Source organism: Phyllobates terribilis, unplaced genomic scaffold (assembly GCF_046119375.1).
Source record: "Phyllobates terribilis strain yellow unplaced genomic scaffold, ASM4611937v1 Scaffold_17__1_contigs__length_24005725, whole genome shotgun sequence".
Classification (NCBI taxonomy): Eukaryota; Metazoa; Chordata; class Amphibia; order Anura; family Dendrobatidae; genus Phyllobates; species Phyllobates terribilis.
In genome coordinates this window covers 22,489,675-22,501,294 of record NW_027362777.1, presented here as the reverse complement: position 1 = coordinate 22,501,294, position 11,620 = coordinate 22,489,675, and positions in this window count along the sequence as shown.

The following is an 11,620-nucleotide window of genomic DNA, read 5'->3' as shown; positions in this document are numbered from 1 at the left end:
ACCTTTTTAATATACAGTTATACATGTAACAACTTTTTTTTTATTATTACTTCACTAGACATTTCCTTTTTCCAGTTTAAAAAAAAATAATGAAAAAAAATACAGTAAAATCGTCCAGCGATAAAATAAAACATTATGAATTAGTCTGAACAATTAATAGTACGTCTTTACACTGATCTTTTCTCAATAATTTGTTCTCCCTTCTGGGTGAAATGTAATCTTGTCCACAATCTCTTACTAACAATGGCCGTTTCCTTTTGTGTCAGTATGTACGCCTGTTATGGGGTTTGGGTCCTCTTGTGTTAATATCTGATTTTTGGTTACTTTCAAAATGTCTGCTTTCTTGGATACACAAAGGATGGTGATGGACCAGAAGGTGCAGAAAAATGGCTTTACTTCTTCATTGTCCTAGTCTTTGGAGAGTCCATTAGCCAGCAGCCACCAGTGCTGATCATACTCACAGGTCACATATCCAGTTATATCATCCATCGCCAATCTTGTGCCACCTTCAATCACTTCATGGACTTCACTGTCATTTCTGGATGAAAAAATCCTTGTTTATATTTTTGTTTCACTACATGGAATTAAAGTGTGGTATTGCTTAGTTCCTTTGATGGGTTCTGCTTTTTGTAACCAATGTTTTAACAAACTTTCCTCTTCTTCTTAGTCCTGGTTTGTACAGTACGTGAACTGGATGTTAGGAATATTTTTCTCACTCAGTTGGAAAAGTTGCATGGGTGTTAAAATTTGGTCTGAATGTGGTCTATGGAGGCTAGCTTGAGCTGCTAGACATTTCACCGTGCCTCCTAAACCATCACATACACCTTTTGCCAGGAGCTGAATGGCAAAAAAGTGCCATTCAGCTTTCACTCCAAAATGTTTCTTGTGATGGCATACAATTATAAGGTTTCTCCTATTTTTATACTGTGCAGAAGAGTCATCCGAGTAGTAGTAGACCTTGCTCAAACTTGTTAGGATGTCAGTTTTATCACTGAAATCAAATTTTTTTGGAACAAATGAACACCTGTTGAATCATGAAGTAAGCACTCAGACATAAAATACATAAGTGTAGTTCTGATATCTGACTGTAAGCAGAGTCGGCTTATTAGTAATAAGTTATTACTATTCAGCTAAGCAGACAACAGACCGGATGCTGCACTTATCGCACAGGGCGCTGAGGGAGACATTGCACGGACCAGCCCCTGAAACCAGCATCACTGATGGGCGGCAAACAAAGCAGGGGAGAGTAGGGATGTCCCAGTCCCCTCCTTTTCGATGATCTTCGTTTCAGTGTGGAAAGGGAAGTGACAGCAGTTTCCACATTTTTGGGTTCACTGTTAAGCCCACGGCTGTGTGCAAATCCACTACTGATTGTACCTGGGACAAGTTGGTATGCCACTTGGTACTAAAGGTAATATCATCCAAATACACCGATACATACTTCTGATAAGGCTCTAACACTATGTCCATCAGCCTCTGGAACATGGCCGAGGCTGCATGTAACCCAAAAGGCAAGACGACCTAGTGATAGAGACCCTCCGGCGTTATGAAGGCTGACTCTGTCCGAGGCACCTGCCAGTAACCCGTGGTGAAGTACTGGGCCTGCCCCAGTCTCTCAATCAGCTCGTCCACCCAGGACATTGAATAAAGGTCAAATTTCAACACTTTATTACATTTTCAGAAGTCGTTACAAAATCATAACGATCCGTCCAGCTTCAGAACCAGTTACAATGGGGCTAGCCCGCTCCCTCCTGGACTCCTCGATAACTCCTAGCTGGAGCATTTGTTTTTCCTCAGCTGCGATGGCTTGTGTCTGGGCCTCTGTGACAATGTTATGTTGGATCACAGATGTTCGGCCAAGCATTTCTGAAAATTACGTCCGTATTCCGCAGCACCAATTTCTCAGTCTCCCGTCGCTTCTGTTTAGAGAGTGTGTCACTTATATTTACCTCTCCCCTGGCCATTGTCGGAGGGTCCCCAGACGATACGACCGGAGTCGCATCCGTAATCATACATTCCCAGTCTTTCCTTGCTTATAGCAAATTTACGTGATATAGCTGTTTGGGTTTTCTCTTCCCAGGTTGATATACTCTCTAATTCATCTCCCCAACCTTTTCCCGGACTTCATATGGTCCTTGCCACTTGGCCATGAGCTTACTTTCTGCTGTGGGCACTAAGACTAATACCTGATCCCCTTGGACATTGACCATGCCAGGGGTGCAACAAAGTGCCATTAGTTGCATAAGGATTAAAAGTGAATTTAGGCTGTATACCCACGATGTGTTTTTCAAGCGTTTTTGCTGCGGAATTTTCCGCAGCGTAAACGCTTGGGAAACGCATGGTAAGCCTTCTGCCATGGTCCCCTATGCAATTCCACACTTTCAATGCCCATGCTGCGGATTTTTCCGCAGCGTTTATGCTGCTCTCAAAAATCCGCAGCATGTCCATTAATTTTGCGGAAGCGCTGCGTTTTCGCCGCCATTGACTTGCATTAGAACGCGCCAATTCTGCAAGACTGCTTCTGTACATGCTTAATTGGCGCGTTGTAATGTCTGGATGGTACCCGAGTGTGGAGAAGAGAAGACTCTCATCCACACCCAGGTACCATAGAAACTGTAAAAAAAAGAATAAAATAAAAAATAAAGATTATATTCACCTACCGACAGCCCCCGGTCTCCTTCCCTGTGCTTGCCAGCAGACTGAAGGACCTGCGCTGACGTCACAGTCATGTGACAGCAGGTCTTTCAGTGCAGTGTCTCGCGATCAGCTGGCAGCCAGGAAGGAGCGCAGCAACACACGCCGGGCCATCGGAAAGTAAGTATCAAGGTTTATTTTTTTATTTTTAACCATTCTCTCAGGTCACACTATATAAATCCATGCTGTTTGCATGGATTTATATAGTGTGACCTAGTTGTCAAGCACTTTCCAAGTGATGCTAAAATCGCTTTGAAAGCGCTTGTCAATCCGCATGCGGAAACGCATGTGAATCCACATGTATTACGCTGGAAAAACGCATGTACAATCCGCTTGCGTTTTTTCTGCCAGGGAGATGCAGAAATGCTGCAGAAATTTTCTGCTTCATTTCTGCATCGTGGGCACATAGCCTTAATGTAAATCATTAAGTAGCTGAATTTCCATTTTGGGGTAACAAACTCCTTTTGAGAGATTCCTTGCAGTTACTTTGCATGTTGATTTACTTTGTAAGGACACAAGTGCACACATTTCAGATTTTGTCACCTTTTTTCTGTGCAGATTTGTCACAAAACCTAAAGGGTTTCCCGATGCCAGGAAAGTGACTGAGAATCCTGACGTCTCCTGCACATGTTACTTGTTTGTGACTTGCAGGTTTGGTGAAGATATAATTCTGCAGGATGTCAATTCTGTCAGCGTTTTTGCTGCAGATTTCACCCACACTGATGAGTGGGGAAAAAACTGCACCTATTTACAGCATTTTCCAGACAAGAGATGGAGAAACCAAAAGCTTAATGTGTGCACACAGCCTAATAGACGTCATTACTAGTGTTGAGCGAGCATGCTCGACACTGCTCGTTACTCGCCCGAGCATCTCACTACTCGGGATGTTCGGCGAGCACCGAGCATTTCCGGGTTACTCGGGCGGGAGCTCGGGTCTCCGCCCTGCATGTTTGGCGCTCTTTACAGAGACAATGAACATGCAGGGATTGCCAGCCAGTCACTGTAATGCCGCAGCCATGTTGTTTGTGGGCATTACAGTGATTGGCTGGCCGCCCAGCGTCACCTTGAGTATTTAAAACCGGGCGCCGCCATCTTGGACTCAGTCGCCCGGGATCACACAGTCTAGGGAAAGTGCTGCTGATTTAGGGAGAGATATATACTGCGAAATAGTTAGTGTAGGGTCTGTAAAAGCTGCCAGATCAAACAAACCATCCTCAGGACTAATATCCATCCCAGATATCAGGCAGGCAGGCAGGCAGGCTGTATAGGAAACGCAGTGGTTATACCAACAAACGATGCATTACAGTCCTGTGTGCTCCTGCTGCTCAAATTGCTAGACTTGGCTCCAGGTCTCGGGGGCCAGGAAAAATCCTTTTTTTTTCATCTAAATCCTCTTTTCTTTCTCCGCTAGAAGTGGTGGAAGAGAAGATCCCATGTAGCGATGCCCAAATATTTGAACAGCCACGGCCACAGGAAGGCGACGCTGGCAATTTGTCAAAAGAGGTGGACGATGACGAGACACAATTGCCACGAAGTGAGGAGGAGGATCGTGGTGCGGAAGTGGAAGAGGAGGACGTGGTGGATGATCTAGTAACTGACGCAAGATGGCAGGAGGACACGCAGAGCGAGGCCAGCAGCACACAGGGGGAGGGAGGCAGAGTACCCCAACAGACAGGAAGAAGCAGTGTGGTGGCTGCACAGAGAAGGCGGGCAACCGTTCCCCGTAACACTAACACGAGGGACTTTGCCAGTACAACCGGTAGGTCTTCCAGAGTCTGGAATTTTTTTAAAGACTCTGCTGATAACCCCAAAAAGGCCATTTGTACCACCTGCCATGCCAGCGCCAGCAGGGGTGACAAAAGTACCAGCCTGACCACCACCAACATGATCAGGCACATGTCAGCAAAGCACCCGACTTTGTGGGGCGAACCCCAGGGTCCACGACCAGTGTCAGCGGGTGTCACCACTGCTTTTTCCGCCGTTGTGCGTGTAAGAGAACCCCCTGTTGTGCGTGCAAGGTAATCCCCTGTCCATACTGCATGCAAAGATGCCCCCTCCTCTCAGTCTTCACTTGTTATGGCAGTTTCTCAAGAAACCGCATCAACGTCCACGTGCCACCGCAGCGTTCAATTGTCCTTATCCCAGACCTTTGAACGAAAGTGCAAATTCGCAGCCAACGCCCCACAGGCCACAGTCCCAAATTCGCACATTTCACGACTGCTTGCGTTGGAAATGCTGCCTTTTAGGTTGGTGGAGACAGAATCTTTCCGCAACCTTGTGGCGGTGGCCGTCCCTCGGTACTCGGTCCCCAGCCGACACTATTTTGCCCGGTGTGCCATCCCCGCACTACACAAGCATGTGTCCCAAAACATCTGCCGTGCCCTCAACAACGCAGTTACTGGGAGAGTCCACCTGACAACGGACACGTGGACAAGGGCTTGTGGCCAGGGACGGTGCATCTCCCTGACTGCACACTGGGTAAACATAGTGGAAGCCGGGACCCAGTCGGACCTTGGAACGGAACACATCCTCCCCACACCGAGGATTGCGGGCCCTATGTCAGTCAGAGTTGCCCCCACAGTGTACTGCTCCTGATGATCATCCTCCTCATGTTCAGCCTCCATCTCAGATATCACCGCATCAGTTACAAGCTGGAAGCACTGCAGTACTGCCTCCGCCAAGCAGCAACAGGCTGTGCTGAAACTCATAAGCTTAGGTGATAAACCTCACAGTTGTGGACAGCTGTGAAAGAGCAGGCAGATCTGTGGCTGAGACCGCTGAACCTACATCCTGGCATGGTCGTGTGTGACAATGGCCGTATCCTGGCGGCGGCTCTGAGGCGAGGCGAGATCACACACGTACCATGCCTGGCTCATGTGCTTAAGCTCGTGGTTCAGCGGTTTCTTAAATCGTACCCCGAGTTGCCAGATCTGCTCGTCGAAGTACGCCGCCTGTCAGCTCATTTTTGGAAGTCAGCTACAGCTTCCGCCGCCCTTGCTGTGTTGCAGCAGCGTTTGCAACTTCCGTCACACCGACTTGTGTGTGATGTCCCCACACGTTGTAACTCTATCCTCCACATGTTGCAAAGGATTTGTGAGCAGAAGAGAGCAGTTGTAGAGTACCAGCTGCAACAAGGCCGTCGATATTCAGGTCAGACTCCACACATAAGACCTCAGGAGTGGACCTGGATGTCTGACATATGTACCATCCTGACAAACTTTGAGGAGTCCACCAAGATGGTGAGTGGCGATGACGCCATCATTAGCGTCAGCATCCCACTTGTCTGTCTTTTGCAACGCTCTCTGCAGAGAATTAAAGAGGAGGCATTGCAGCCAGAGTATTATGAGATGGATCAAGAAGCCGTAGCGGGCGATTACACACAGCCCAGCCTCATCTCATCCCAATGTGCATTGGGGGACAATGAGGGAGAGGAGGAGGAGGAAGAAGAACAGGAGCTGGTATCATGTTCTTTAGACGGTAGTACCTGTACAACTGTCATATCATCGGTTTAGCGTGGGTGGCCTGAGGACGGGGAGGAGGAGGAGTAGAAGAGCATGGTCAGTCGTGATCTTGGTGAGCACACGGAAGTCTTGCCCGTTACCAGTCTGGCACGCATGGCTGACTTTGTTACGCTGCCTTAACCGTGACCCTCGCGTTGTCAAAATGTTGGGTGACAGTCATTACTGGTTGGTGACACTTTTAGACCCCCACTACAAGGAGAACTTTCACTCTCTTATTCCTGAGGTGAAGAGGTCTACAAAAATGGGGCAGTACCAGAAGGCTCTTGCTGCAGAACTGTTAAAAAATTCCCATCTGAACACGCTAGCGGCAGAGGTCACAGCTGGTTGCCCAACCAAGGCGTACAGGCGAGCGAGACGCAACTCCAATCCAGCAGAGGCAGGGGAATACTGTCAACGTTCTGGGATAGTTTTCTGAGACCCGCCCAATTTACAGGCCCTGAGGCTCGGGGCACTCTCACAAAGAGTGGAAAGTTTCAAAAGATAGTGAGGGGGAGTACCTTGCCGACCGTACCAGCGTCCTCCGTGATTCCTCTGTGCCTTTTAATTATTGGGTATCCAAGCTGGACACTTGGAATGAACTTTCTCTGTATGCCTTGGAGGTTCTGGCCTTCCCTGCCGCTAGCATGTTATCGGAGCCTGTTTTTAGTGCTGCTGGGGGAATTATAACTGATAAGCGCAGTCGCCTGTCAACTGACAATGCTGACCCTTATCAAAATGAACAAGGGCTGGATTGGGCCAGACTTCTCATCATCACCAAATGACAGCAGGGTAACATAAAGTCAAATCCACTGTGTTATTTCGGGAGGTGTATTCCCATGCACCGCTTAACACCCACACATGGGGGTATACGCTTCCTTATTTCGGCTGTATTTTGCTCTTCTTATCCTCAGCCTCCATCACCACTATACCACCAGGGTGACCTTGGTCCATGTTGCCAGCATTACAAGTTCCTCCGTCCTAATTTTTGGCAGCTTTTGCTTGGAAGGCATAGGCGCAGACTATGGGAGACCCACTCCCTAATTATGGGTATAAGGTTTTTAATATGCTGTACTGCATGGCTCTTGTAAGGGGCATTAAAACCGTCTTGTTAAGCTACTGCGACCTCCACCACTCTTCCAAGGGGCATTAAAACCGTCTTGTTAAACCACCCTGTACTCCACAGCTCTTCCAAGCGGCATTGAAATGTTGTTTTTAATTACCTCTAATCTCCACGACTCTTCCAACGGGCATTGCATTTCCTCCTAATATTAGTCAGCTTTTGCTTTTCAATGCATAGGCGAAAACTAAGGGAGACTCGCTCTCCAATAATGGGTAGAAGGTTTTTAGTACGCTGTAATCCACGCCTGTTTCAAGGGGCATTGCAGTTCCTCATAATTTTTGGTAAGCCTTCCATTCACTGCTTAGGCCAACAGTGTACGGGAGACCCAGTTGCTATAAATGGAAAAAAATTAAGGTCCTCTGACCTCCATGTCACTTCCAAGGGGCAATGGAGTGCCTCGAAATTTTTGGTAGGCATTGCACTCACTGTATGCCCTATAACTGTGTAGCTGAACCGCTCCTTTTGGTACAGAAACATATCCTACAAAACATGTGTGGTTGACTGGCCTGATATTGATGTGAATGGTCCCTGTTCATCCTGCTCTTTCTCCTTTGCCACCACCTCATCCATCATTCATCACCTGAAGCTTTGTTTTAACGGGAGTCATAGTAGCAGGAAAACATCCAGCAATCTACGGAGGAGGTAGGATATGCGCCAAAACGCTGACCACCTCAGGCCTAACTGCTACTACATACATGCGCTTGCATTCCAAGGAACAGAAAGCTAAGGAGATGGATGGCCTCATGATCATGAATAATTTATTCGTTGTATAGGAGGCCGACCACTGCTGCTGTCTACCTTCTGAACCTTGTTTTGAAGCCTGATTGACCCAGGACCCGCAATCCTCTATGTCTGGAGGACATGTTGCATCCCAGTATCCAACGGTGTCCCGGCTTCCACAATATTAACCCAGGGTGAAGGCGTCAGTGAGATGGAGCATCCCTGGCCACATTCACAAGGACTTGCACGGGGATAGTTGCAAGTCTGCATCTTCTGATGCGGCAAGGATCACTTCAGATGGGCACACTTTTAGGCAGTGACCTGGGTGTCAGAGATGCTTCCAGGGGTCTTCCCCATGCTGTTCCCATGTCTTTTTAGCACTGTATGCATGTGTCATACAGCACATGGCCAGATAAGGTTGTAAAATGTTAAAATGACATTTCCCGGTGAATGCATTTGTCATGGTTGAAAGCAATACAAAAGTGCAAAAACGCTTAAACAATGCTACTTGTGAACATAGCCCAAGGTGTGCAGGAATATTTTTGTTTTTGGTTATTTATTTTACCTTATACACAAGGCTTTACCCTGGAAAGGAAGTTCCTTAACATATTTCACAGGAAAACCGTTTCAGTTTCGTTTTTGAACGTTTTATTGTGAGCCCGTAAAAGTGGCTTAAACGTTGTTGACAGCAGTGACCTGGGGGTCAGAAATGCTTCCTGGGGTGATCCCCATGCTGTCCCCATGTCATTTGAGCACTGTCACTATCGTTTTGGGCACTTTTTAGGCTTTCTACAGACTGTCGGGGTGCTGCCGCAAAAATGCTCGGGTCTCCCATAGACTAACATTGGGCTCGTTGCTCGGATCGAGCACCCGAGTATCACGGTGAGCTGGGCCCGAGCTTCGAGCACCCGAGCATTTTAGTGATCGCTCAACAATAGTAAGCATCATTTATCTGCATTGCAAGCTCTCAAAGCCTGTTTTCTGTATTAATGTATTTTTCCTACTACTTTATGAATTTAGTTATTAGGGTAAGATCAGACTTACTGGATTTTCAAGTGGAAATTGTGAATAGGTAGAAAAATGGCAATATATTAAAATCCACAGCACCAACTTTATCTGAATGAGGCATTTAAACAGCCCTCCAGTCTCATTACTCTTGTTGTGTGTTCGGCAGTTAACGATCAATGATCTTTATTATTTTACTCATTTTTATAGCCCCATTACTTACATGCCACATTACAGACATTGTGAGCCCCAATGGGGACAGTGATGATGATCTACTGTACATTCCCTATCAGAGTGTGGGAGGAAACCAATGAAAACACGGCGAGAAAGTACAAACTCCTTGCAGATGTTATCCTTAAGCTCTTCCTGTTCAGCTCTTGTTCTTCTTCCAGGCTCTGCTGTTGACGGGGCGTGATTGCCCAAGTCATGGTGATTGACAGCCGGCTTCACAGTGGCCTGTCAATCAGCAGGACATCAGCAGTCACGCCCCGTCAGCACAGCGGAAAATAAGCATCTGCTCTGTTATATGATGTTATCGGAAGCCACAGAATCGCCGTGAGAAACCATCCTTGATTGCTCACAGTATTGGTATCGGACACTACAGTCAGGTATTAGCAACTGCTTGCCTGTAAGTTGTTATGCCCATGAAAAGAAAAAAATAGACCCTGATAACCCCATTAATGGGAACCTAGCAACCTAGTGCTAACCACTGAGCCACCATGCTGCCCATCTTGCAGTATGTACTTTATCATCATTCTGCCCGCCTTTTAAAAAAAAATGTCCTACTGGTGAGCTTGTGATGGTATTCTGCTGGTATAAAGCAGTCAGTAAGCGGTGACTGAGCTTTCGGGAAAGGGACCAGTAATAATATGGAGTGTCTGACTACCTCCCTCTGTAAGCACCGTACTCGCAGGTCACAGTCCTGATGGAGCGGAGTTAGAGGAGGCTAGCCGCAATGCAGTAGTGAAATAAATGACAGTCATGTATTGACTTGGATATATTATTTTTGTTTTTTAAAACCCGAGTGTACAATTGCTTACAGGGGACTGCCTGAGCTGAACTGAAACCTCTACAGAATTGTGAATGTGTGCAATGTCCCCAGCTGATCAACGGTCACATAACCGCATGAAAGCAATTTGTATACTTGTGGGCACATGCCAACTATACGTAAGAATTGAGCGAAACTGAGACCATCCACTGACTGGGGAACTATGACAGTGTGTGCTCTACTCATGGGCACAATTCTGTAGTCTGCAAACTTTTAATTTCAGCCCTGACAATCCCGTTCTTTCGTTTTATTACTCTTTTCCAAGAGCAAAAAGGTTTTATTATTTTTCCATTGACACAGCCATGTGAGGATTTTTTTTTTTTGCAGAACGAGTTGTAGTTTTGAATGATGCAATTAATTTTGCTATATAACATACATTATAAAAGAGGCAGCCATACTTGCCAATACCTAGTCGCAATACTAATGTACAACGGGATGTAGCAGCCCTCAGGTGGAGAGAGAGCTGGTGCAAAATACTGATGAAATAACCACTCACACCTACCATATTTTTTGGACTATAAAACGCACCGGACCATAAGACGCACCTAGGTTTTAGAGGAGAAAAAAAAAATTTAAGCAAAAGATGTGTTCATGATCCACTTTTAAAGGGGGGGGGGGTCTTCTGCTGACACTGGTATAGGGGTAATATCCCCCAATTCTGACAATATCCCCCATCCTGGTATATATGCCCCCCCCCTTCCTTTTATACATGGTCCCCATCCTGGTATGCCTGGCATCCCTCCATCCTGGTATGCCTGGCATCCCTCCATCCTGGTATGCCTGGCATCCCTCCATCCTGGTATGCCTGGCATCCCTCCATCCTGGTATGCCTGGCATCCCTCCATCCTGGTATGCCTGGCATCCCTCCATCCTGGTATGCATGGAACCCCTCCATCCTGGTATGCATGGAACCCCTCCATCCTGGTATGCCTGGCACCCATCATCCCTATCCTGGTGTGCATGGCACCCCTAATCCCTATCCTGGTATGCATGGCACCCCTAATCCCTATCCTGATATGCATGGCACCCCTAATCCCTATCCTGGTATGCATGGCACCCCTAATCCCTATCCTGGTATGCATGGCACCCCTCATCCCTGTCCTGGTATGCATGGCACCCCTCATCCCTGTCCTGGTATGCATGGCACCCCTCATCCCCGTCCTTGTATGCATGTATCAGCAATCCCCATCCTGGTATGCATGGCACAGCAATCCCCATCCTGGTATGCATGGTACCCCTAATCCCTATCCTGGTATGTATGGCCCCCTCATCTTTATCCTGTTATGTATGCCCCCCTCATCTTTATCCTGGTATGTATGGCCCCCTCATCTTTATCCTGGTATGTATGGCCCCCTCATATTTACCCTGGTATGTATGGCCCCCCTCATCCTTACCCTGGTATGTATGGCCCCCTCATCCTTTTTCCTAGTATGCATGGTCCCCGTAATCCCCATCATGCTGCACATATAAAAAAATAAATATATAAACACTGCTACTCACCTTTCTTCTCTCCTCCAGCGCTGACGCCTGTCT